Here is a 27,667-nt window from a genome sequence, read left to right as displayed (position 1 = left end):
GACTGGACAGCTTTTACCCGGCTGTGGATTTGTTGAACAGCAGAGGTTAGAGCAGAACAGAAGGATAGCATTGACTCATCCATGGCATGAAGGTCCATGACTGAAGACTGAAGACACCTCTTAAAATCTGCTTGAAATCTTGGTAATCTTGCTAATCCTGAGTATTCTTTCACTTAACTGTTGCTACTTGTGCTCACAATTGTCTACTTGCTCCACACAAGAGGCAATTTTAAATACAAAACTTAAAATGGAGAATATAGAGAACTGAAGTGATCTGAGCAGTCAGATAACTACTAGCCCCGTCGCTGCTAGCCACCAACAGGCCCAGTGGCTGCTAGCCACTACCAGGCCCACCAGCAACCAGCCACCACCAGGCCCAGTGGCTGCTAGCCACCACCAGGCCCACCAGCAGCCAGCCACCACCAGGCCCCACCAACAGTTAGTCACCTTCCTTTCCAGCCATGCCTCATGAAAATCCAAAAGGGGAAAGAAATGAGGAGCATAAAATGGATGTCTCTTTGAGCACTCTACGGGAGCTACTTGATCAGCAAAAGCTCCTTTACAAGGATATGCTGCACTGTAATCCACAAATTGTACAGTTAAAGAATGTAAACCATAACAGTTAAAAACCGTAAACTGTAAATCCGTTTTAAACAGTTTCTTTAACAAATAATTACCGTAAATACGTTAATTAGGAAAAAATGTAATTTTTACTGGTTTTCTCCAGAATATATACATTGCCCTGCTGTAATTAAAAAAATCTTGTACTACTTTTAACAGTAATATACTGTAATTTTTCTAGCAGAACATACCGTAATTTGTGCACTTATTTTTCCTAAAGAATACAGTTTGTAACTGTTAATGTGCATACGCTTGTGGAAATTACAAAAATATACTGTAATTTTTCTAGCAGTGTATACCGTAATTTTTGCATTAAATTCTCCTAAAGAATACAGTTGGTAACTGTTAAATATGCATACTGCTGTGGCAATTGCAAAAATTTGCTGCAAGGGTTTGAACAGTCAATACTGTAATTTTTGAGTGTCTTGTAAAGATTCTTGTAAATTTACATACTCTCATTGTGATAACAAAAATACGCTGCAAATTTCTGTAGTAGTTGATATTTGCAATTCTTGCATACTTTCTCTTAAAAAATAAAGTCTTTAACTGTAAAAGGTACACATGGTTATGGCAAAAAATACATACTATAAATTGTCTTGTTGCCAATATTGGATTTTTTTCATTAAGTAACAAATAAAATAAAAGAGTAATCTGCACCCAGCTACTGAAAACGTTATAGAGATGTTTGTAGCGTACTGTAATATAATTTATTTGGTTTAATAAAAGTCACGTCAGTCACATTCAAGTTAAGTAGTAAGTAGACCTGACAGAGTCGAGAAGCGCATACTGTTGTGTCCCACACATGCCCCTGGCAGCAGCAGCTGCCAGGGGCATGTGTGGGACAGTCTTAATTAAGCAGTCTTATTTAATGGCCCATCAAGGGGCGCCCTGCACCTGGTCTACTCGTACATGCGCAGTGGAACTCTGGTGGTAGTTTGGAGGCGGTGGATTTGAACGGGCCAATCAACACGCTGCACCTGAGGACCCATCGGACTCGGCGATTGATGTTTTTTTTTTCAGCTTTCCACTGCCCGCTCAGTTTGTGCAGAGACAGACTTCTCATCCAACCTTCTGCATCAGAGCTGCTCTATTTCTCAGGTATGGAAATATTGCAGAACATTTCAGAAAGCTGATAGTTTAAATTGCACTCGGTTAGTTGAAAGGATATTTAAGGAAAACAAAACAAAAGAAAGAGGAAAACGTTGTGGAAATTTTGCCTTTCCAGCACTAGCTGTAGCCTACATCTGTTTCGTGTCGCTATTGCTGTATGCTAACCGTCGAGGTAGTCTATGTAAGATGTATTCATGTAACGTATGTGCAGAAACGGTCAAATCTGTTAAAGCTTTTGTTTTCCATTGCAAACTGCATCGCAACGAACCGAGGTGCATGTTCAAGTGTGTTGCAGCTAGTTGCAAGCACGTGTGAACTGGTTATGCAGCATTAAAAGCGCACTTCTATCGTCATCATAATAGCTTGCCAACGGTTACTCTGGACACAACAGTAACGAGATTAAAATGCACAGTTTCACTGTGTGAACGGCAGGGTGAGGGGATAAAAGCTTTGTTTGTTCACTTGAAGGAGCACATAATAGAGGGGCGCCAAGTAACCTGCCCTATGAGAGGGTGCACGCGTGTGTTCAGTGTGAAATCTTCCTTTACCTCTCACATGTCCAGAAAACATAAAAATTGTTTGGAAAATGTGATTTGTGAAACAAGTAATGAAGATACTCAAAGTGCTGCAAGTGCTACCACACAAAATTTCAGTGTGCCAGATGCAGAAGACACAGTCACAGATGCACCAAACTTCAGTGACTTGTATCTTAGAAGTGTATGCTTGTTTTACATAAAACTACAGGGACAGCATCTTCTTCCATCATCTAGAAGAAATACAGAATATACATGAATTGGGACAGACATACACTTTAAATAGATTGAACTTGCTTCTTAAAGAAATGTCATTTGCAGATGAAGACATTTCAAAAATCTGTGACACAGTAAAGCAGTCAGACTTTTTCTCAGCCTGCCACACAGGGCGCATGAGAACTGCTTATTCAAGAACCCAGTGTTTTAAAGACATGTTCAAATATGGGGAACCCAAAAAAGTGTTGTTGGGCAAAGATGAGGACAGAACAGACAGATTTGCATATTATGTTCCTGAGCTAAATACTTTAAAGTGTATGCTAGAATCTAGTTATTGGCAGGGCCTAATGATGGCTAATGATATTTCAAAAACTGATGTCCCTGTGACTGTTACAATGGTAAGGTTTTTATGTCATACACATTTTTTCAGGAAAACCCAAGTTGTCTCAACCTGGTTCTATATCAAGAAGCATTCGAAGTTGTGAACCCATTGGGATCTGCAAAAAAAAAAAAAAAGCATAAGGTCTTGGCTGTGTACTTTTCTATACTCAATATGCCACCCCATGTCCGATCAAATACTGATCACATACAGCTGGTCTTATTGTGTAGAGAGAAGGATTTCAAGGAATTTGGCCATTCCAAAGTTTTTTCAGAACTGTTGACTGACTTGAAACTACTGGAGGAGAATGGGATAACTATGGCAGATGAATCAGTTGTGAAAGGAGCACTGTACTGCATTGCTGGAGACAACTTGGGGTCTCACTGCATTGGAGGTTTTACAGAAAATTTCAGTACATCTGAGTACTTCTGCAGATATTGTCTGATTACTCGGTCTGAATTTCAGGGTGCTTATCCAGCAATTATTGGACTGGAGCGGACTGCAGAAACATATAGATCTGCTACTGAACAGCTAGAGACAGAGGATGTGACAGAAGTACAGGGGATTAAGTTCAGGTCAGTATTTAACACTTTACAGAACTTTAATGTTTGTTCACCAGGCATGCCCCCTTGTCTGGGCCATGACATCTTCGAGGGTGTCCTCATATGATGTTACCCTTTATCTCAAATACATGATTCTCAAAAAGAAATGGTTCACATACACAATTTTGAACAGGCACATCAGACAATTCAAATACAAAGCAACAGATGCTTGTTCCAAACCTTGTGCTGTCACTCCGAAAGCACTGAAACTCAGTGGACAAGCTATACAAAACTGGAATTTCTTGAGACTGTTGCCTCTGTTAATTGGTGACAAGGTGCAGGACTCACAAGATAATATATGGCAGTTAACATTGCAGCTTAAGGATATCGTTGACCTGATTTGTGCTCAACAAATTTCCAAGCCTCAGGGTGCATATTTGGATGTTCTCATCCAGGAATATTTGGAAACCAGGAAGGCACTGTTCCCAGATAACAAACTGAGACCTAAAAATCATTATTATTATATCCAGGACTGATTCTGAAATTTGGTCCACTCATCAGGCTCTGGACTATGCGGTTCGAAAGCAAACATAGTTAGTTCAAAAGGTGTGCCAAACATCTGAAGAACTTCAAAAATCTGTGTTTGACTCTTTCAGAGAGGCATCAAATGTTTCAGGTCTTTCTTTCTGCTGGAACAGTGTGTCCCCCAACCTTGCAAATAAAAGATGGCTCACCATTTTACTCAGAACTTAACAGTGAGGAAGTTAAAGGTGCAGTCGTTCATTTTGGGTTCACTGGAAAAAAATACGGTGATTCCTGTTGATGTGCAGTATAATGGAATAACTTACAAGAAGGGCCAATTTGTAGTCATTAGGAATGATGAGTCACTGGAGTTTGGTGAACTCATCCTCACTTTTGTGAAGGATGATTCTGCACTTCGTTTTCTGATGAGAGTGTATCACGGAGAATTTCTTCCGCTTCACTTGAAGTTGTGGCTGCTGTAGAGGATGCTTTGGAGGAACTCGGCACTACAACCACAGTCTTTACAGTCTTTACAGTATATCACTGAAGATATATCAAACTACAAATCAAACTGAAAATGAAAGGTGTGATGCAACAAGGTAAATTTTCAATCATATGTATGTTTATTTGAGAAGGACAACAATGTACAGCTTCTCATTTACAACTGGTAGTTCCTGGGCAGGGGGCACGCAACAGTCTGTTAGAAAAGGAAACACTACATTAACAGTTGCCTGACATTACACAGGTAAATTTGATATCAGTAACACAATTTAAAAGATTAAAAATTGTAACAGCAAAAAGTACACATACTTGCATACAATAAGGAACTTGATTAAGTTGATATGGCCAATCAGTAAGATTAAATCTTTCAAGATGATTGCAGTATTCAGATTTAACCATATTGTGTATAATATCTTGTTTTGATAAACTTATTTATTTATTTTTTTACAGAATAAAGAAACATTTTATACTTAATGCTTTTCAATTTCATTTGTGGTATCTTTCCAGACTCAGCGGCTTCAACTTCAGGCGCGGCATCCTCTTCCTCACCGTCCATTCAGTCTTCACCATCGTCTACTGCTACCTCATCACCTTCACCAAGCTGCAGCCCATTTTTGCCAACCTGGGTAGACAGTTTTCAGATACCTTGGCAGAAGCTCCCAGAAGAGTTAATGCAGACTTTGGAAAGACAGAAAAGGCCAAGTCCACAACTACGAAGAGAAATGGTGAGGATTATTGTTTCTGAAATGATGAAGATTTGCAAGAATCCCACCAAATGCAACACTACTGAAATAGCAGAAAGGATGGTGAGCAGATATCCAAAGTCACTTAAGGATGTAATTGATGGTGTTGTTATTGGACTTGGATATCATTACCCTGGTAAAGCAACTCCAGGCAAGAATTGAAAATGTCAGACGACCAGACATGCCAAAGATAACAAAACGCAAGGCAGAATCAGATAACGACACTGATGAGATACCTGCTGAACAGAAAGCCAGTGTTCAAGACACATATGGCTGTGTCAACTGGGAGCCAAAGTTTTTGCCCCTTCCTGAGACTGTAGTCAGCTTAAGAAAAAAGAACATATGAAGAAGATCTTCAAAGACAAAAATTACGCTGCAGAAGATGTGAAAGAACTTGTCAAGTCCACTTATTACACACAGCGTAAAGACATCAACAAAGGTACCAGCATCCTGAAGCTATGCCAAGAATTGCCGTTTCTGTTCCATGAAGCTGGTATGGCAGGACACTTCCAGCAACTTACTGGCATCAATCTGACTGAGGCCTTCTTTACCAATCTGGACAAAAAGGGGGAGCGCCTCTTAAACTTCCTCAAAACTGTTTCTGTCCAGAAACAAAAACAAGTGCTGGGGTCTCTCCTCAAGTTACAAACTGACAAGGTTGGTCCAGTTGAGAAGATGAGCCTTGCTGAAAAGGTTGAGATGGAGGATGTGCCAGCAACAACCTGCCTTATTGTGTTGTATGTCTGAACCAAGTTTGCGATGTAGTTGAATGGTTGACACAGATGCCTTTTGTAATATATATTTGTTCATGTTGTTAATTCTCAGGGTCCTCTTGCTTCACTGCTGACTGCTTCATGTTGAGCATTGATCAGATAGATTGTCAATGACCACATCACTGCCTTCTCCTGTGCCATCTGCCTGATATTTGGCAGTTACTATTGTTTCAATATACACTACCCAGTGGGACTGAGATCAACACTGTAGTTCCTCCAGAGGTAATTCTTAGATACATACATGCATACTATATTTACCAGAAAGATAAAGAAAATATTCACCATATAGATCCTAATGTTATTAGATACCGCAATAGAATAAATACAAAAGACAATTGAAATAGAAAAAAAAAACTGTGCCAAATATAAATGTACATAATTGAAACGGTGCCAAAAGAAACTGTGCAAATGTTTTGTGTCATCGTTTCTATGCCGTTGCTGAGCAGTGTTATAGTGTATATTTTTTATGGCCATGGTGACAGAAGAGTTCTTCAGTTTGCGCAGCAGGATAGGGACAAAAGCCTGTCGCTGAACACACTCCTCTGTGTAAAGAGTCGTCCTCTCAGCCACTGAGTCCAGCTCTGTGTTCACCACAAAGCTGGATCTTGTGGTATCTTTCTATTAAGATATTTAAAAACATAACATATTAGACGCTGTAATATTTATCCTTTTTTCTTTTCTTCAAGGTGTTTCTTTTCAATAAATCCAGAGAGACGAACAAAAGTCGAGCACAGCAAGAAGAGGAAGGTCTTTGCTGTCAACCCAAGAGTCCTCACACTCATCGCAGACCTTGCAGACCATGGGTAGACTTAGACCATACTTCGTGAGTCATGTGATGTGAGGTGTAATGTTGTTGTAATGTTGCAGTATGTTAAACACTGCATTTTATTGGTATTCTGAGTGTACACAGTGTAAGATGTGATCCTTTTTCATCATTCATCATTCATGCCCAGCCTTGTGTCAATGGTTGTTTAGGTTGGAGACTGGTTGATGTTTTGACTTTTTATTTTTTTAATATATATATATATATATATATATAGCATATAACACTACAGCAAAAACAGGGTCCTGGTTTTGTGCTGCACCACTGTCACAGCTTAATGAACCTGTGGTGATTTTACTGTTACAAGTCTGAAGATCAGAACAGCAAGAACAGTCAGTAGCATTTTAGCTTTCTCTTTATTTCAGAAAAGATACAGTCTTGCCCAGCACATCTGTTAGAAAGTTCTTAAGATTGTGTATTTATGTCAATTTCATGTGACCTGTGGAATATTCATCTGACACACACACACGGCACCGGAGAAGAAATGATAATGTTGTGTCACATCTGTTCCAACCTTTGCACTGGTATAAATGCTAAATGTAGCATTTGCATGTGTTCCGAGTTCTGTGTATTCGGAGTGCACACAGTGTTGTGAGAAGTTTGCACAGCCACACAAATTTTCATTAAATGAAAAATTAAAATGAAAAAGTTAGGTTTTTGGATGTTTTATGTACAGCGTACTTTTAGTTTTCCATATTTTCATCATTAGAAAAATCTGGTAACACATTATTTTTCTGCTCTAATTGAGAATTTACCTTTAATCCTCTCATATTTCATGGCACAAAGTTTAATTTTCTTTATTGTTAATTTTTAAGTGAAACAAGTTTTTTTTTTTTCCAGTGGTAAAAACTTGTAGTTTTACAGAACATTATGAATTCAAACACAGTAATACACTGTAAAATCAGCAATACTGTTGCTCTTTTACTGTTATAGTATAGAATATGTACCCATCATTTTTACGGTAAAGTTCTGGCAACTGCAGCTGCCAGTTTTTTACCGTTTAAAAATACAGAAAAAAACAGTAATTTAGGGACATGTTTACATGGTGAATATGTATTTTATAGTTTAATTTACTGTAAAATATTTTCATGACACAAACAGTATTTTATATATCATTTTAATATATATTTTAGGACAAAACATGTTTCTCAGTGGTAAAAACTGGATTTTTTTTACTGTAAAATGTGATATCAAACACCATTTATTACCGTGGAATCAGCAGTACTAATACTCATCTACCGTAATTGTAAAAAATGTCTTACTGTAATTTAAATGGTAAAGTTCTGGCAACCACAGCTGCCAGTATTTTACCGTAAAATTACCTTTTTTTTTTCTTTTTCTTTTTTTTTTTTTTTTTTACAGTGTGGATCTCCAGGAAAAGAACTTCGTATGGAGTACTCTCAGTCAGAGGTGGAGGAGTTAAAGAGTGCTCATACAGCCAATCTGAGCACTTTTAAATCCATCAACTCATATATTGGTGAATTTCAAAAATCTCTAGAAGCTCTCACCTCCAAAATGGATTACACTGAAAACCAGACAAGGAGGAATAACATCCTCATTGACGGTATCAAAGATGAGAAAACTGAAACCTGGCATGACACTGAAGTTAAAGCTAAGAAATTCCTTGCTGATCACTTTAAGATGGATCCTAAACTAATCGAGGTGGAAAGAGCGCACCGAAATGGCCAACTAGATGGCAGACCTAGGACCATGACTGTCAAACTCCTTCGATTCAAAGGCAAAGAAGAAATCCTCAGGGCCAAGTGCCTGAAGGGCACAAAGTTCTTTATTAATGAGGACTTCTCTGAGAGGGTGCGCTCCAAAAGGAAGGAGCTACTGCCACAGCTTAAGAACGAATGAATGAAAGGTAACATTACTTTCCTAAAGTGTGACCAGCTGATTGTCCATGCTCCCTCATCCAAGCCTACCACAAGTAAGTCAACACCTAATGCTTGTGTATGAGTTTTCTATAGTCAATTCTAGGTTTATGACCTAGCAGCCTAAGTGCTACTTGTTTTTTTTTTTTTGTTTGTTTGTTTTGTTTTTTTGTAAGAACTGATCTAGACTCAAATTGTCTTAAATTCACCAGCAATGTGTCTGCCACTTGTGAATATTATAACGTCCAACAATTTAAACGGTTATGTGAGGGTTTTTCAAATTCATCTTTTTCTACTTGTCAGTTGAATGCTCACAGTCCTCCTTAAAATTATGATGACTTTACCAATTATTTATCTTCTCTCAATCATGAATTTTGTATTATTGCCCTGACAGATCCAACAGAAATGTTATATGATATACCTTTATATAAAACAGTTCATTGTTGTAGATCATGGAGAACTGGGGGTGCTGTGTCAATTTACTTTCATACCAGCCTACAGTTCTGTGTTAGAGAAGATCTGGTCTATGAATTGAAAAATATTGATGTTGAAGCCCTCTTCATAGAAATTATCTCTTGTTCATTTTTCAGTGACAGAAATGTTATCATTGGATGTGTTTATAGGTCTCCTGATACAGATTCAGGAAGTTTTAATGATATGCTTGGGTCAACATGAGAAAGGATAAATGGGAAACCAGGAAACTCTGTTTTCTACTAGGGGACTTTAATCTTGATTTATTCAAATGTGAAATTCAGGCTCAGACTTCAGATTTTCTTAATATTTTGCTTTTCAGTTCTTTTCATCCCCTTATAATTAAGCCAACAAGAGTAACTAAATCATCTGCCATCCTAATTGACAATATCTTTACCAACTAAATCAGGCATCCTTTTCACTGATATCTCAGATTGTTTCCCCATTTTTCATTTTTCTCTTCCTGACAAGACTTGCCCCGTTGGTACAGATTTCTGCATTGAACGTCGATTTTTTTTTTTAACTGGCAAAATACTGAACGGGTTAAAAAGTTGATTGATGTCATTTCATGGAAAAATGTTTATAATTATATAGATGCTGAGTCTGCTTATCAGACTTTTGTGTCAAATTTAAATTCACTATTCATTTATGCTTTCCACTGGTAAAATCAAAAAAGAAACCTACTGAAATAAACAAAAAACCCTGGTATACATCTGGCCTCTATAAATCCTTAACAACCAAACATAAGTTATATAAGCGGTTTCTAGCCAATCCTACACCTCTGAATTCGCGAAGTTCAAAACATATAATAACAAATATAATCATTTAATTCGGGTAGCTAAAAATTTATACTTTAGTAATGAATTTAAAGAACATTCCACTAATATTAAGTGTACTTGGAAGGTTATCAATCAACTTATGAACAAACAAAAGTTCTCTGCTTCTCATCCTTAAGAGTTCAATGAGGGTGGTGTAACACTTACTGATCCATATGTAATTCCTTGTGAATTTAATATTTTTTTTTGCTAAAGTGGCTTCCTCTTTGTCAAACTTTCTAATAGAAACCCATTGGATTACATAACGGGTAACGGATAAAGGATCGAAATTGGTAAATTTAACTGGGGATACAAGATCATTTAATAATTATCGACCTATTTCTATTTTACCATGTTTTTTAAAAAAATATGAGAAAAACTGGTACAAAAAGAATGTTATCTCATCTAAACAAACACACTATTTTACACTAGCACCAATATGGTTTCAGGGAAAATCACTCTACAGATATGGCCCTCTTACAGCTGGTAGAAAAAAATCTACACAGCCATAAATAACAATAAATACGCCTTGGGTATTTTTTTTAGATTTATCGAAAGCCTTTGATTCTGTTGATCACACTATTTTACTTTCCAAGTTATATTGTTATGGTTTCCATGATTATTCATATAGTTGGCTTGTCAATTATGTTTCAAATCGAGAACAATTTGTTTATGTTAATGGTTGTACTTCTTCCAGAGTCCAGTTAATGTTTTGGTGTCCCCCATGTTCCATACTTTGTCCATTATTGTTCCTTGTTTACATTAATGACCTTGCTACTGTTTCTTCCACTATGCTACCAATATTTTTTGCTGATGATACTAATTTGATTTTGACCCACAGTCACTTCGAATCTTTAATTAGTGAAGCCAATTCGGGCATTTTTAAATTTTCTGAATGGTTCCAGATAAATAAGTTGAAATTAACTGTAAAAGAAATAATAATAATAATTTTATCGTATTTACTGGAAAAAATAAAAAATATTGTAAATCCAGTGCTAAGATCACTATTGGGGATAATGATATTACCCAGGTATCGTCTCCTAAATTTTTAGGGGTATTAATTGATGAGAGATTATCATGGTCGGAACATATTAAACATGTCAATAACAAAGTATTGAAATCTATTGGTATCATCAGAAAAAAATGTAGTTTCATATCTCAGAATGCTTTAAATATACTGTATTATAGTTTGATTTATCCTCATCTCAGTTATTGTAATATTGTCTGGGCCAGCACTTACAGAAATTATTAATCACACAAAAGAAATGTGTTAGATTAGCCACCTTTTCAAATCATTTGTCTACATCTGCCCCTCTGTTTAATAAACTTCATATATCATCAGTCTATGATATTAATATAGTTCAATCATGCATTTTTATTTATAAATATATTCATCTTTCTCACTTGCTGCCAAAATCTTTTCATGAATTCTTTACAGTTAACTCTCAGGTCCATTCTTACAACACAAGACATACTGATAACTTCATCTTCCCTTTTGCCATGCTATACATACTCCATTTTCTTTTGTGTACAGAGGCTCCTTAATTTGGAATTCTCAACTTCATGTAGTTAAATTATCTTCATCCCTGAAAGACTGAAAGCTTACCTGATAAATCAAGTGTAGTGTGTAGTCTCTGTTTAACTGGTTTTGATGCAGGGAGGAATTCCAAATCTTGGACTCATGACTTCCAGCAGGCATTTTACTACAGAGGTAGAGTCAGCTTTCTTGCAGGGCCAGGCTTCTGGCCAGTTTGAAAAAACATCCACACATACAAGAACATTATCATATCCATCACATTTCGGCATATGAAGTCAATTTGGAAAGATTCAAAAGGTCCTTGTGGAGGGGGGTGTGTTGATCTGGCAGTTCTTACAGTCTTTCCAGGGTTGTGTTCCTGACATATCAACAGTTTTTCACAATACTCTTGTGCATAACATATAAATCCTGGAGCGTACCAATCTTTTAGTACTATCTGACACATCCCCCTTAACTACATGTGCTAGGCCTTGTGACATGCGTGCTAGCCACGAGTACAAGGCACTGTGAGCCACAATGCGGCCGCCGTTGTGGACGCACAGATTATTTACATATTTACACCCATAAGAATGCCATAATCTCTGCTCGTTCGCATCAGCGCTCTCAAAGCGTTGCCTCTGGAAACAGGATCATCTGATTTGCTGTGAGTTTCGCATTTAAGAACCGTTATGGCTGAGGGCAACTGACAGGCCTCTAAAAGTTTGCCACTTAATTTGTCATGTTTAACAGGTGTCACAGTATACCAAAAGTCATGCAACCACTCAACAGCATACCTTGAATTTGTGTAGATTGTGACCATTTTACCTTCTGCTAGTTGACAAGCTCTCATGAGTTCATCAGTTCATTAGTATAGACAGTAAGATCTGGGTTAGTAAGGGGAGATCCAGGGAGCACAGTATGCGGTTTAGATGTGCATGCAACAAAATCCAAAAGGTTATGTGGGTCACCAACTTCTCCATTAAATAATAGTGTAGTTGGGTTATGATTGAAACATTGTTTGAGGGTTAAGTGTGGAGCACTGAGTGCTATCACCAGTTTTGCTTCTCTAGTGCCCGTAACATGTCAATGTGCCTCCCTGGTAATCAGTGTGAGTGCGTCATGTGGCATCTTTTGTCATTATACTTTTTATTGAGTTTTGAAATGACAGACTGACACAACAAATGACACAACTGATAATTACACACATGAGCTCATCACCTACATATTTCCATGTGTAATGTATCTAAAGTTTATATAATTCAGATTTATCATACAAAACCAACAAACAAAACATAACTTAAAATATCAACAGCAATAACAAAAGGAACACAAAAAAAAACTAACAAGGAGCCTTAATCCCCCCCCCACCCGACCCTGATCGCCAGTCAAACAAAGCACACTCAGAGGTAATTTACTAAATTGACCATTTTTCCAATTTAGTCCTGGATTATCAGTCCCTCATTTGAGTAAGAAATGGATCCCATATTTCTATGTATAGGTCCAGTTTACCATTTATTTTATATATGAAGCTGTTTCTGCTAGAGCATTAAACCACTCAGAGTAAGTTGGGCTATTCCCTCCTGCCCAGTGCCTCAATATGATTCTTTTAGCAGTAGTAAGTGCAACCTTTAACCAGTGTGCCTTTCCCCCATTTATTCTCTCATTACTTTTAAGACTATTCAGGAGGCATAACACAGGGGTAAGATTGATATTTATGCCGAAACAATCCGTAATCTTCCCCATAACTCTGCCAATAGGTAGTTAAGCTAGGACAGTAAAGGAACATGTGAAGAAAATCCCCTTTATCTGTTTTACAGCGCCAACAAAGATTTGATTGTCTCAGCCCTATTCATCCTCAATGGGGTCCAATATATTCTGTTGAGAATTTTAAACTGGATAAGTTTAGACCTGGCATCCCTCATTGATTTCAGCATCTCCTCAACCAGACCTTTCCACTCTTCCTTCTCATATCTCATTCCTAGATCTCCTTCCCACACTGCTTTTAGGCCCGCTGTAGTACCTTGAAACTCACTAATGTGATAATTATAAATGTTTCCCACCAGATGAGGTGCCTTACTTGACAATATGAATTTTAGAGGAGATAGGAGATTGGATGGGTAGTGCAGAGCTTCTGGGAGCCGCTTTAGACAGGCAGTCCCTAATTTGTATAAATTTCCAGAAATCTGTTATGCAGATTGTTCCTTTAGTGTGCCACTCTTTCCAAAAGAACACCTTCCCCCTATTTTAAATGATGGGTTATTCCATATTGATGATGAGCCTGTCAAAAATGGAGATACTCCTTCTTTATTCTGTATCTGGTGCCAGACATCCCTTGTATTAGAAATTATTGGATCGCCATGTGGCATTTTAACCATAAGAGGAGAGCCAAGATTATATCAGCAGATTTGCTGACTACGAGTGCTGCAGCAGCCACAGCCTTAAGGCAAGTTGGAAATCCATTTTCTACAGGATCTCGTCTGGAGGAAAAGTAAGCAATGTTGAGTGAGAATATTATCTACCCTTTCACAGTGTGAAAGGTTTACCATAGTCTGGTAGTCCTAATGCTGGTGCTAATAATAATGACTCGTCTGCTTGTTGCGACCAAGTAAGTGGGTTAGTGCATGTCAAGGGTTTTGAAATATCCTGAAGTTGTGCTGTAAGTGATGCATAATCCATCATTATCCATTGTCTACAATAACCTGCCATTCCTAAGAAAGTCTTCATTTGTGTTGTGTTTGTGGGTTTGGGCATTTCTGATATAGCCTTTACTCTAGATGGGGTTAGGACTCTTAAGGAATCAGATAATGTATGCCCCAAATATTGAACAGTGTCTAAACACAGTGCTTTCTTTAATGAAGACTTGTGAATTTCCTAGCCAATGCCTCATGAAGGACTATTGTATCAGCCTCACAAGCCGCGACCGAGGGAGATGCAAGGAGCAACTCATCCACATACTGGATGAAGGTAGACACTTTGGGAAATGAGGCATTTCTGAGATCATTGTGCAAGGCATGAGAGAAGATTGTGGGGGATTCTGTGTACCCTTGAGGTAATCCTGTAAATGTATACTGCTGACCCTCATAAGTAAATGCAAACAAATACTGACTGTCTTCATGTAGTGGAATAGAAAAGAACGCACTGCAGAGGTCAATTACAGTATAATAGTTTGAGTTAGTAGGTATTGTGGACAAGATAGCGGTAGGATTTGGCACCAAAGAAAAACGTGGGAGTACCACTTTGTTGATGGCTCTTAGATCTTGTACAAATCAGTATTCAGGTTTTCCTGTTTTCTTTACAGGAAGTATGGGGGTGTTACAAGGCACTATTATTCCTTGGTTCAGCAACGACTGTATTACAGGTCGAATGCCTTCTCTCTTTTCATAGGAGAGGGTACTGTGAAATCAAATCATTGGCAGATTAGCATCAGGCCTCAGTATCTGCACAGATTCAGCAGCTATGATCAGACCAACATCATTAGAGGAAGAAGCCCAAACTATGGGAGGGACACTGGCTACTATTTTATCACAAATTTCTCCTTTTTCCTTACTTGAGGGTGGATCTTGGACTATCAAGGCAGGAGTGGTGTCTGATAGGAGAAAAGAATGTGAAGTTGTGAAATTTGACAAGCTCTCAGTGAATGGGCCAATAGATACTAGTGTGGGTTCAGAGACAGGCAAACGCATGGGAATACCTCCATCCCCCACTGCTCGTACTGTTTCGTTTGAAGCTCTCACGTCAATTACATTTGAATTTAAAGTTGAAAGAGAAGCTCTAGTATCTACCAAAACTGAGCTGGCTTTCCATTTACAACAATTGTTAAATGTGGCTCTTCGTTTCTTTTTGCCAGCTTAATTAGTGGAGCTTGAATCACATTTACTGTTCCAGATTGGTTACTATCCTCTAACTATATTGCCAGTCTGTGGGGGTTGTTGATCTTCCCTCTGGCTATATAATGTAAGTGTGATAGATTAATTTTACGTTTTCTTTCTTTCTTTCCGTCTTTCTTTCTAGCAAGTAAAGCTGTTTGGGAGTCTGCATTTCAGCACACACTCCTATATCTTCATGTCTGAAGTTAAAGGGTGTTGAGATGTTACTTTATGTCCCTCTGAATTACAATCTCCCTAAATTTTCTAACTTGGTCTAGTTAAGAATTCCATACTGGGGAACCTTAGCAGACCATTTCTTGTGGTTAGCTGAATTCACAAAATGTGATTTGTAGCTTAATTATCATTTTTACACTTTTGATTTGTTGCATAATTACCATTTTACACTTTACAGGAGCGGAAATATCTTCTCTGCCCCTCTACACAAACCAAACTCCCTCTGTCCTTCTCTGTAAAACCTCTTAACCACGTTGGTTATCACTGACTGTTGCCAACATTCATTTCCGAATTCCTTAAATCAACTTGCTACTCAGACAATACCCTTTATTCTTTTTAGCGTAAGGAGAGCGGGTCAAATCCTTACAAGAACAAAAGGTAACGCTAAGTATTGGAGCATTCCAAGCATCCCTGGGAGAGCGAATCAGATCCCTACTTCTTCCTAGCCAGTCCTGCACAAGCAGATAGTTATTCCACAAATTCCCAAACTTAAATCTTACTCATGCTCCAAGCACAGGACTTCTCCAAATACACAAGCCCTTCACGATTTGTGTTTCAAACACAGGACCTTTTTAACTTCTTAGTGTTCCAAACACTGGCCCTTAATTTTGTGCTCTAAGCACAGGACTTTGAACTTCTCTTAGTGTTCCAAACACTTAAGCCCTTCATTATTCGTGTTCCAAACACTCAACACACAAACCACTTTGCAGGATTCTAAGATTTCTGTAGCAACTGTCTTTAGAAGAGTGAATCATATTCTAAAACAAGAAAACGCAAGATAACCTTGAGATGACAAAATCAAGCCAGACTTGCAAGGTCAACTCAAGACAAGCATTTCCTAAGCATTTCTATAGATGACCCAACCCCATCCCGCAACCACATATAGCAAACTTAATTCAAATAAGCAGCAACTTACTTGAAATTCTGGATGGCGTCAACTTCTTTGGGACTACAATTTCACAGACCTCCAACCACACACAGCAACAACAATTGGGTTTTCAAAAGGATCCCTTTCCTCATGGCACTCTCAGGGGCTTCCGGTTGTGACATGTAGGGAGAGGACGCACACGCAAAGGCTCCCAGTTCACTTTTTGTTACCCTCCCTTTTGAACGAATTTTCTGTACGAACTTCGACACAATTTTAGCTGCTGAAGTTAGTTTAACCAATGTCGCAGTAGTGAGCATGTCCAAACACGTGAAATCAGTTAACGTACAAACTCCGGCGACTCGTGCGGTGGACAAGCTAGCATCCTTTGCAGCTGGTAACCCTCCGACAACAGCGGGAGATCCTGTGACACCCAAGAAACCTGCAGCTGCGGTGGTGACTATGGACCAACTGTCTGCTGAATTCTCTAGACAGCGAACATCACTCAAGGAGGATGTTTCCAGCCTGATTCAAGACGCCATCAGACCAATACAAGCTTCACTGAAGTCCACCATCAAAACACTCCAGAGCCAGACCCAGTCACTGCTGGACTGGTGCGACAACCTCGGGAACCGCTCACGGAGATCTAATCTCCGTATATTGAATATTCCCGAGGGCAGTGAAGACGGCAAAGATCCCCTAAAGTTCATGTCGGATGTTTTGATGGAAGTGATAGGCCCCAATGTTTTTTCTACACCACCTGAGCTGGAGAGAGCCCACCGTACCCCAACCTCCAGAGCCGGCCAGAGATCATACCCCCACACGTTCCTGGTCTGCTTCTCCAGATTCCAACAGAAAGAAGCTGCACTGCACTGGGCCAGGAATCATGAGCTCAGATACCAAGTTGCCACTATAAGGGTCTATCAGGATGTCAGCACAACACTCGCTAATGATGAGATGATGAGAAGTTTATGGGCAAAATTATGTCATTAATCCCAGACTTGAATTCACAACAATTGATTTTTGGCGGAGACTTAAACTGTGTGATGAATCCAGCACTTGACCGCTCCAGTTCTAAGTCTACAAACCTTTCTAGCTCGGGCTAGCTTATTTCCACTTTTACAAGTCCGCCACCTCCTTCAACATCATGATCCCAATTTCCCATACATAACATCAGCTTCTGGTCTAGATGATCCATTAAAATCTCCGTTGAATTCTAAAAGACTGGTCTCCAGAATTAGTGATTGTATAACCTCTCTTAAAAACACAACAGTTGCAAAGATCAGAGCAGACTGGGTGGATGAGTTGGGGGAGGACTTGGAAGAGGACACTTGGGAGAGCGCTCTACTAAGAGTAAACAACAGCACTTCCTGTGCCAAGTTAAGCATTATACAATTCAAGATCCTACATCGCATCCACTACTCCAAAGCAAGACTGGCTAAAATATATCCTAACCCGGATGCGAACTGCGACAGGTGTCGAAACACTCCTGCTGATTTAACACATATGTCTTGGTCATGTCCAGCCCTGGCAACCTATTGGTCTACCATCTTTAAAACGTTGTCAGAAGCATTGAATATTAATCTTCAACAAAACATAGCTATGGCCATATTTGGTACCACAGATAGAAGACATACAACATTAAGGAAAAGCTATAAAAACGTGTGTGTGTGTGTGTGTGTGTGTGTGTGTGTGTGTGTGTGTGTGTGTGTGTGTGCGCGTGCGCGTGCGCGCGCGCGCGTGTGTGTGTGTGTGTGCGCGCGCGTGTGTGCGCGTGCGCGCGTGTGTGTGTGTGTGCGCGTGCGTGCGTGCGCGTGCGTGTGTGTGTGTGTGTGTGTGTTCGATTTCTTATTGTTCTTATTTATTTTTGTATTACTTTCAATTATCTATTCTTACTGGATTGGTGTCCAACATGTTCTTGGGACGGGGGGTTAAAATATAAATATGACGATTGTGTCTCCTGTATTTGAAACGATGTAATGTATTACTGATGCTCAATAAAAAGAAAATGAAAAAATAAAAGGATCCTTGTAGAGTCTCTATTGGAACAAAAGGCCAGGAGGCTCCAGGTCTGGCACACAGGTAAGGATGACAAAAGGTAACAAGGACTTGAGCACTAGGGGGTAGGAAACAGTCCAGGCATTACTGAATAACCTGGTGATTCAGACAGTGTCACCTCCTGGACAACAGCACAATATACAAAGCATGTGTATTTTCGTCCTAGACTAACAGGGTAAAAGAATAATTGATGTTCTTCAACACCTCTCAAAAATATAGGAGGAGTGACCTACTCTGACATTTTCAAGGTTTTTTAAATTTTAATTTTGGTGCAACACCAGTCAGTGGTCAACATGAAATGCAAAACAATACTGAAAAAATATGTAAAGGATAAGCTAACGATCATCTTTTAGTTTATTGAGGGGAGATCTACGAACACAGTTTAGGTCGACTGTTTCCCAACCAATAGCAGTTATTTTGATTTTGGCAAATTTCATGTTTCATAATTTTTTTTCGATCTTTCTGCAGATAAGTGGTGAGAGTTGTTTTCATGGCATAAACTGGTGGTTAAGAACGCCACTCCTTTCCATGAACTGTACAGCGAAGTAGTGTGCTCTGCAGTAGGAGAAACCTTAGTCAAAGAACCCAACGTTGAGCAGCTACCGAGGTGCAGTGGAAAGGGACTCTTTCTGTGTTTAAACCAAGGTGAAGCACTTTAATTCAGACAGATTGATTTCATGCTTGTGACGCAAGACCAGCATGTATACTTTACTGTTACACCTCATGCCGTGTCCTATATGCCAGCATTTGCATTGTATGAAGTGAAACAAGCAAGGCAGAGCATGAAATGTTAGAAGCCTGAGGGGAAACTAGACCCTTTGCCTGTGTACAAACTTTGTAGGACAAGAGTAATTTCACTTAAGCATAGCATTGTTGACTCAGAGTAATCTGGAATTTGAGCGATTAAAATATGACAGTATGCTTGATGCACTTCTGTCTTTCATCAAATCAAGTCTTCCTAAACCGAGAGACCCTGAGCCTTTGCTGGAGCATCTGCAATGTTTAGGAGTTGAGGACCTGGAGGACCTGAGCTACCTGCAGGACAGTGACCTCCTTTCTGTACTCGGACCAGTTGAAGCCAGGAAACATCTGTCACTGCTCAAAAAGAAAGTGTTTCAAGTATGTGTTTCGTTTGTACAGACTAAACTTTCACATTAGAAAAATCATAGTCAAAATATACTTATTAGCTACACCTGTTCTAATTAATGCAGTCCAATACAGCAGTTCTACTATCAATTATACTTCAAAGAATCTTCTCTACATTTTTGTTGATGACTATACACTACACCTTGTTCATCATTCATTCCATAGTGGGTGTTAGTGGTGGTGTACTGCATTATATTGAGAAAGAAACAGTTTGAAATATATCATTTGGTTACTAGTATATAATTATGTTGGTTATCACAGTTTTTTCCATTGGTTTGTCTCATTTCTTGAAACAGAAATTGCATTCTCAAAACTCTAAGATCATTTGGCAGAACAGTCTTACAGTTTAGCACAACACCATAGTTCACTTGCAAAAGCTCATATCTCTCCCAAAATCATTCACTCATGCTTCAAAACTAAATTCCTTTTCCATATAAATAGTCAGTGCCACCAAAGGATCCTTCTCAATTGCTTTGGCTCATTTCTCGAAACAGACTGGACATTCTCAACACTCTTCGTGCTTTTGCCAAAATAACCTGGATGGTTCAGCACAACACCATGGTTCACCTCCAAAAGCTCATATCTCTCCCAAAACGGTTCATTCATGTGTCAAAACTAAATTTCTTTCTCATATAAACAGTCAGTGCCCCCAAAATGCATTGTCCCATTGGCATTGTGTGAGCACTGCAAGTCAAAATGGTTAGATGTTTTGTCACTATGGCAGAGGACCATTGAAATATCCCTTATGTCCACCTCTCAGTCTTAGCCCAGTCCTTCAATAGTTACTGTACTATTTTTTTTTCTAGCTAACAGAATACAATTGTGTATAAAACTGAAAAAAAAAACAAGAAAAAATAGGACTTTACGGTTAGAGTACCCTCCAAGGTTTGACTTCACACATTGCACTCATACTGCCAAGGAAATTGTAACCATTTTTATTCACATACATAAAGTAACTTCCATACATCTGAGTTAAAAGAAAATGTATACAGCACAATATACTGTAATATAAACACATACACACAAAAACTAGGAAAATTATATGTAGCCTACAGTGCTGTAAATAAAGCCGGAGACTCAAAACTAACATTTCTTCACTGGTCGCTGTCCTCACCCTCCGTCTCCTGGCCATCCACACGCTGCTGTCTGTCTGGCCACAGATTCTTGTCCACATCACAGCGTATATTCTCCCTTGCGAAGGCAGTCCAAGAAGATGAGGAGCTTCTGTGTATTGTATGGTCCAAGACTGGGGATGTGAGTGGCCACACCATTCTCAGAAATGGCAGCACACATAGTTATATTGCCCACACGCTGGCCTGGGACATCCACCGTGGCCCGGTGGCCAATAATATTACGGCCACGTCTTCGGCCCTTGGCCAGGTTGAAGCCAGCTTCATCCACAAACACAAGGATGTGAGGGGTCTCATTTCCTTCCAATGCCATTATTCTCTACAACAGAGTAAAAATAAAAAAGAATCAAATCAGTAAATGAAAATGACATAGGAATATACTACTGGCCACTACTCCAGTGGTTCCAAACCTGGGGTAACCACTGCTTAATTGTAAAAAGGTTATAATGATAGACAACCACTAACTGACTTACATGTACATACTGGTACCGCAGCTCTTTCACTCTACCAGAGTTCCTCTCAAGTGGTACCCTGTAAAGTTGCTTCATGGTCATCTGATGCTTGTTCAATATCCGGTTTATTGTGGAGATGCTTATAGAGTTGACATTTTGGAATACGGCATTGTCTTGTATGATTGCAGTGCGGATCTGTCTCAGTGTGATGGCATTATTTGCCATCTCCATGTTACAGATGTTTTGTTCTTGTTGGTCATTGAGAAGTTATCCTCTGCCACCCGTGCAAGGTTGTCCTCCAATCCTAGACATACAATTCAAAGGACAACACTATATTACCATTTGTAATGTATGCCTGTGACAAAGTGGGTCAGACCATTTGTCTCATTATTACCATCTTTAGTTTAACCACACTTGTTTGTTTTCAGTTATGTTGCCAACAGTAATCACCATTTTGCAGATACAGACTATCCCGGGTTTGTTTGTGTTTTGTATTATGTTTGGTTATATTTGGTAGCTTCACATCTTGGTTAAAATAGACACTTACACATGTTAGATTTAGTTAAAGTTTATTGATTTACTTCTTGTTAAAATAAGTTATGTATATATTCATTTGTGTTACTTACCATACTCACCATGTAGCCAGAGTCAAAGGAGGGAGTGCGGCCATATTTCCTACTTTTATACTCAGGTGACATGATTGGGGGCAGGTCATTGGACTAGTCCAAGTGGGTACGGGTAAGGGAAATTACTCAAAAGTATTATTTAGGTTTATTTGTTATTAAATGAAGAAATGGTTAAATATGGATTCATCAGTAATGTAGGTAAAGGTGTTTTTACTGTAGTTGGGTATGAGATTAGTTTTCTTAATGGTTTTATTAGGAGCCAGTGGACTCTCCTCACATAGTGGTACAGCCAGGGAGGCTGGGTTACGAGGAGGAGAGGGTATTTAAGCAGAGGCCTTTTGTCGGTCGGGGAGGAAGGACAGTGTGCTCATCAGGTGTAGCTATTTACACATGATTTCAGTTGAATCTTGCTTTGTTATAAGTTGAATTTTCTTTAGTTTAACTCGGTTAACTGTTCAGTTACCTTTTTTTTTTCTGTTGTATATACTTTTGTTGATACCAAGCTGGAAGCACCTGTAAATAAACACCTTGTGGTGATTTTTTTCTAAACAAACGGCCTTGAGTCTGCCTCCTACTTATGCCGCTCCGGTCAGCTTCCCAACTTTTGTTGGCAGCGGTGGGATCCAGGCCAGTAGGAGGTAGTGAAGAAAATGTCGACTCGACTAAAGAAACTGACAAGTGAGCGTCAGAAGAGTTGCAAGATGGCTGTGACCAGCAAGGGGCAGCAGGTGGTCAACCGACGCAAGACAGCGTGGCTGAACTCTCAAATCTCCTGCGAGGCCTGATGCAACAGCAGACTGATCGGGACATCAGGGCAGATCAAGACCACAAGCGACAGGAGGAGCGGTGGAAAAGAATACAGCACCAGTTTGCTCAGCTGCAACATGAGGTACATCAGGATCGCCATGATCGTCAGCAGACACTGGAAGGGCTTGCAGCCACATCCACCACTTCCAGAGAACTGCCAGCCGAGCCAGCTAACATTCCAGCAGTCCAACTCAGGTCTGAGACCGTCTCGTTGCAGCCAGCAGATGGAGGACAGATTTCCAGTATGGTGAGGTTTCCTGGCTGGAAAAGTCCTATAATGCAGCCCTACAATGAAGGTGAGGACATTGAGCACTATCTCATTACCTTTGAAAGGATTGCTCAAGCCTGTCAGTGGCCTCAAGAAGAGTGGGCACTGCACTTAGTCCCACTACTGACTGGCAGAGCTCGTGCTGCTTATATAGCTATGGACATAGACGATACAATGGACTATGCTAAAGTAAAATCTGCTGTTCTGAAGAAGTTTGAGATAAGTGCAGAAACCTATCGGCTAAGGTTCCGTTCAAGCGTACCAGGAGAAGACGAGACCCCAAAAGAGCTGCAGGTGCGCCTCAAGGACTTGTACTTCAAGTGGATGACGCCAACTGAAAAAACAAAAGACCAGATCGGTGATGCAATCATAATGGAGCAATTTCTTAAAGCCCTGAACCCTGAACTGCGCACCTGGATAAAGGAACGAAACCCAGATACTTCAAAGGAAGCAGCAGAGATGGCAGAAGCTTTTTTGGCTGCACGCTGTCCATCCAGAGAGTACATAAGAGTTAAGTCCCACCCACCCACACCCTCTAGTAAACCTGCTGGCTTGAATGACTCTAGATTTAAGAACTCTAGACATAGTTTCTCACCCTCTAATTCAACTAGATTTGAGCCGAGAAACAAATCCCATTTAGCATGTCATTTTTGTGGTCAGACAGGGCATTTTAAAGCCAAGTGTCCTAAGCTTTATACCAGTAATAACTACATGTGTTTCACACCTCAGTTACCTGGTAGTGAGGTAAGGGGTAAAGTCACAGAATGTTGTCATGAGGAGTTAACAATTGGTGTGCTGATTGCAGATAGGCCCTGTGTAGCTCTGCTTGACTCGGGGAGTAATCGCACCCTGGTTAGACAGGATAGTCTCCCTAGTGACACTACATTTTGTGGAGGGACAGTTGATGTGGTCTGTGTGCATGGTGATAAGGTAGGGTACCCCATAGCTGAGGTAATGATACAAGTTGGAGCTCAAAACTACTTGCTTTCTGTTGGAGTATTTGAACAACTACCCTATCAGGTTGTTTTAGGTTGTGATCTACCCATCCTTGCTGATCTGATAGCTAAGCAGTCTTGTGAGGCCGGGGCTATTAGCAATAGTTCAAGTCTACTAGCAGTGACAAGGTCAAAAACCAAGCAGGATCAGCCTAGCTCAGTTTCAGAGTGGGAGGAGCTACCTTTTGCTAATGAGGAAGCACCTAGCTTCACCCAAATCAGACGGCTCAGAGAGAGGAAGACTAGGAGGCAGAGAAGGCAGGACAGAATAAGGGGGACGTCACTAGTGGAGGAGGTGACCAAGCCTTTAGATCCTGATCTCGTGTTCATTCCTACTGATGTGGCTAGGCTACAGAGAGAGGACCCTACTCTGTCAAATCTGTTTGCTAAATGTGTACCAGAGTCCATGCAGGTAATAGACAGAGGAAAGGAAGCGTATGTGGTTAAGGGAGACTTGTTGTATCGCCGTAGCCAGATTGGTGACCAATTAGTCATTCCCGAGAGTTTGAGGGCAACAATTTTAAATCTGAGTCATGCTATCCCTTGGGCAGGACATTTAGGGCAGGCAAAAACATTTGCTAGGATGGTTCCCCGGTTTTATTGGCCTTATCAATATGCTGACACAGTTAAACATTGCCAGTCATGTCCGCAATGTCAGTTAACAGCACCAGGCAAGAAGGGAGATAGGGCCCCCCTTATTAACACTCCCATCATTGAAACACCCTTTTCCCGTATTGCCATGGACATTGTAGGCCCCCTCGAAAGAAGTAGTGCAGGCCATAGGTACATACTGGTAGTTTGTGACTACGCCACAAGATACCCTGAAGCCTTTCCACTGAAGAAGATCAAAGCTCGGCAGATCGTCAACTGCCTCATCCAGCTGTTCTCTAGAGTGGGAATTCCAAAAGAGATCATCACTGATCAAGGTACCAACTTCACCTCAAGCCTGCTGAAACAGGTCTATAGCATGCTGGGCATTCAAGGGGTGAAGACCAGTCCCTACCATCCACAAACAGATGGTCTGGTTGAGCGCTTTAACAAGACCCTCAAGTCCATGCTGAGGAAGTTTGTGAATGACTCTGGGACAGACTGGGACCAGTGGCTTCCATTCTTATTGTTTGCATACAGGGAAGTCCCACAGGCATCAACTGGATTTTCACCTTTCCAACTACTGTATGGACATTCAGTGAGGGGTCCAATGGATGTCTTGAAGGAAGCCTGGGAGGGACCCGCACCACAGCAACAGTGCAGTGAACTCTCATGTGTTCTGAAAATGAGAGACAAGCTTGACCAGTTCCAAGAGCTCGCCAATGACAATCTGGCACAGGCACAGCAAAAGCAGAAGCAGAGCTATGACAAGTCTTCAAGGAGAAGAGTGTTTCAGGAGGGCCAGAAAGTACTCCTGTTGCTCCCAACATCAGATAGTGGTCTCCTGGCCAAGTGGCAGGGACCATACAAGATCACCAAAAAGACTGGACCGGTCACATATAAACTGTTTTTACCAGATCGCCGGAAGAAACATCAGATCTTTCATGTAAATCTTTTGAAAGACTGGGTAGACCAGCCAGAACATTCTAGGACCCTGTGGGCACGTGCAGTTATTGAGGAGGAGCTTCAAGAGCAGTATTTTCCCTCTGCAATGGATAGACCAGTGTATCCTGAGTTGAGTCACCTGCCAGCAGAGAAGTGCCAGGTGCTTCAGAAATACATGACAAAAGAACTGTTCAGTGTGAAACCAGGTTGTACACACCTCATCAAACATCACATCCGTCTGCATGCAGCCGAGCAGCAACCCATCAGAGACACTACTTGTCGCATTCCAGCCAAACTTGTTCCTGAGTTGAAGCAGGAAGTGGAGGATATGCTGGCTATGGGAATTATCGAGCCCTCACGTAGTGAGTGGTGCAGCCCCGTCGTGTTGGTGCCAAAGAAAGACGACCCAAAACTGAGATTTTGTGTCAACTTTTCAAAATTGAATGCAGTTTCGGCTTTTGATCCGTATCCAATGCCGAGGGTGGATGAGCTGATTGAGCGCTTGGAACATGCCAACTTTCTGACGACCCTTGACCTCTGCAAAGGTTACTGGCAAGTACCCTTGACAGAGGCATCAAAGGACTTAACAACGTTTAGAGTACCGAGGGGCTTATTCAGGTTTAGAATGATGCCTTTTGGTTTGCATGGAGCACCAGCAACATTCCAGAGACTGGTGGACGAGGTTTTGCGAGGAGCAGAGGACTACGCAGCAGCCTACATTGATGACATCATTATCTACAGCGAGACCTGGGAGGAGCATGTACTACATCTTGCTGATGTCTTTCAAAGTATCCGGAGTGCGGGTTTGGTCATTAATGGAAAGAAATGTCACATTGCCAAGCCTGAGGTTCAGTACCTTGGGTATGTGATGGTGGTGGTATCCGACCCCAGGTAGGTAAGGTGGAGGCAATTGCAGCTTCACCATTACCTAACACCAAGAAGAGACTGAGGTCATTTTTGGGGTTAGTCGGCTGGTATCGCAGATTAATACCTGACTTTGCAAAAAGATCTGCTGTGTTAACTGATATGACTCGCAAATCCAGCCCAGTAAAGCTAAAATGGACTCAAGAGAGCGAAGATGCTTTTAAGGACTTGAAAAACTGTCTTTGTGAGAAACCTGTGTTGCAGTGTCCAGATTTCACTCTTCCTTTTACTGTACAGACAGATGCTTCTGGAGTAGGACTTGGTGCTGTCTTACTTCAAGAGGAAGCTGAAGATCTGTTGCCTGTGCAGTATATCAGTCGGAAACTGTTTCCAAGGGAAATGAGGTACTCAACGGTGGAGAAGGAAGCTCTAGCGATCAAATGGGCTTTGGACACTTTGAAGTATTACCTCATTGGTAAAGAGTTTATTCTTGAGACTGATCATCGTGCTTTACAGTGGATACACAAGATGAAAGACACCAATGCCAGAATTACCAGATGGTATTTGTCTCTCCAACCTTTTCGTTTCCAGGTACGGTACAGACCAGGATATAGGAATGTCATTGCTGACTTCTTGTCCCGTGACTCTGAAGAGTAACGGTCTTAAGGGGGGGGGTGACAAAGTGGGTCAGACAATTTGTCTCATTATTACCATCTTTAGTTTGACCACACTTGTTTGTTTTCAGTTATGTTGCCAACAGTAATCACCATTTTGCAGATACAGACTATCCCGGGTTTGTTTGTGTTTTGTATTATGTTTGGTTATATTTGGTAGCTTCACATCTTGGTTAAAATAGACACTTACACATGTTAGATTTAGTTAAAGTTTATTGATTTACTTCTTGTTAAAATAAGTTATGTATTTATTCATTTGTGTTACTTACCATACTCACCATGTAGCCAGAGTCAAAGGAGGGAGTGCGGCCATATTTCCTACTTTTATACTCAGGTGACATGATTGGGGGCAGGTCATTGGACTAGTCCAAGTGGGTACGGGTAAGGGAAATTACTCAAAAGTATTATTTAGGTTTATTTGTTATTAAATGAAGAAATGGTTAAATATGGATTCATCAGTAATGTAGGTAAAGGTGTTTTTACTGTAGTTGGGTATGAGATTAGCTTTCTTAATGGTTTTATTAGGAGCCAGTGGACTCTCCTCACATAGTGGTACAGCCAGGGAGGCTGGGTTACGAGGAGGATAGGGTATTTAAGCAGAGGCCTTTTGTCGGTCGGGGAGGAAGGACAGTGTGCTTATCAGGTGTAGCTATTTACACATGATTTCAGTTGAATCTTGCTTTGTTATAAGTTGAGTTTTCTTTAGT

General features: G+C 40.3%; 1 long non-coding RNA gene across 1 annotated transcript; it reads left to right on the top strand.

Annotated features, from left to right (window-relative positions):
- The first annotated feature begins 1,608 nt into the window (after positions 1-1,608).
- Positions 1,609-6,874, top strand: LOC125008364. Its single transcript, XR_007112879.1, has 4 exons — positions 1,609-1,719; positions 3,325-3,434; positions 4,932-5,149; positions 6,627-6,874. It is a non-coding gene; the product is annotated as an uncharacterized LOC125008364 (long non-coding RNA).
- Positions 6,875-27,667: the final 20,793 nt, after the last annotated feature.

The sequence above is a fragment of the Mugil cephalus genome, chromosome 5 (assembly GCF_022458985.1).
Source record: "Mugil cephalus isolate CIBA_MC_2020 chromosome 5, CIBA_Mcephalus_1.1, whole genome shotgun sequence".
Taxonomy (NCBI): Eukaryota; Metazoa; Chordata; class Actinopteri; order Mugiliformes; family Mugilidae; genus Mugil; species Mugil cephalus.
This window is presented reverse-complemented; position numbering and strand designations above follow the sequence as displayed.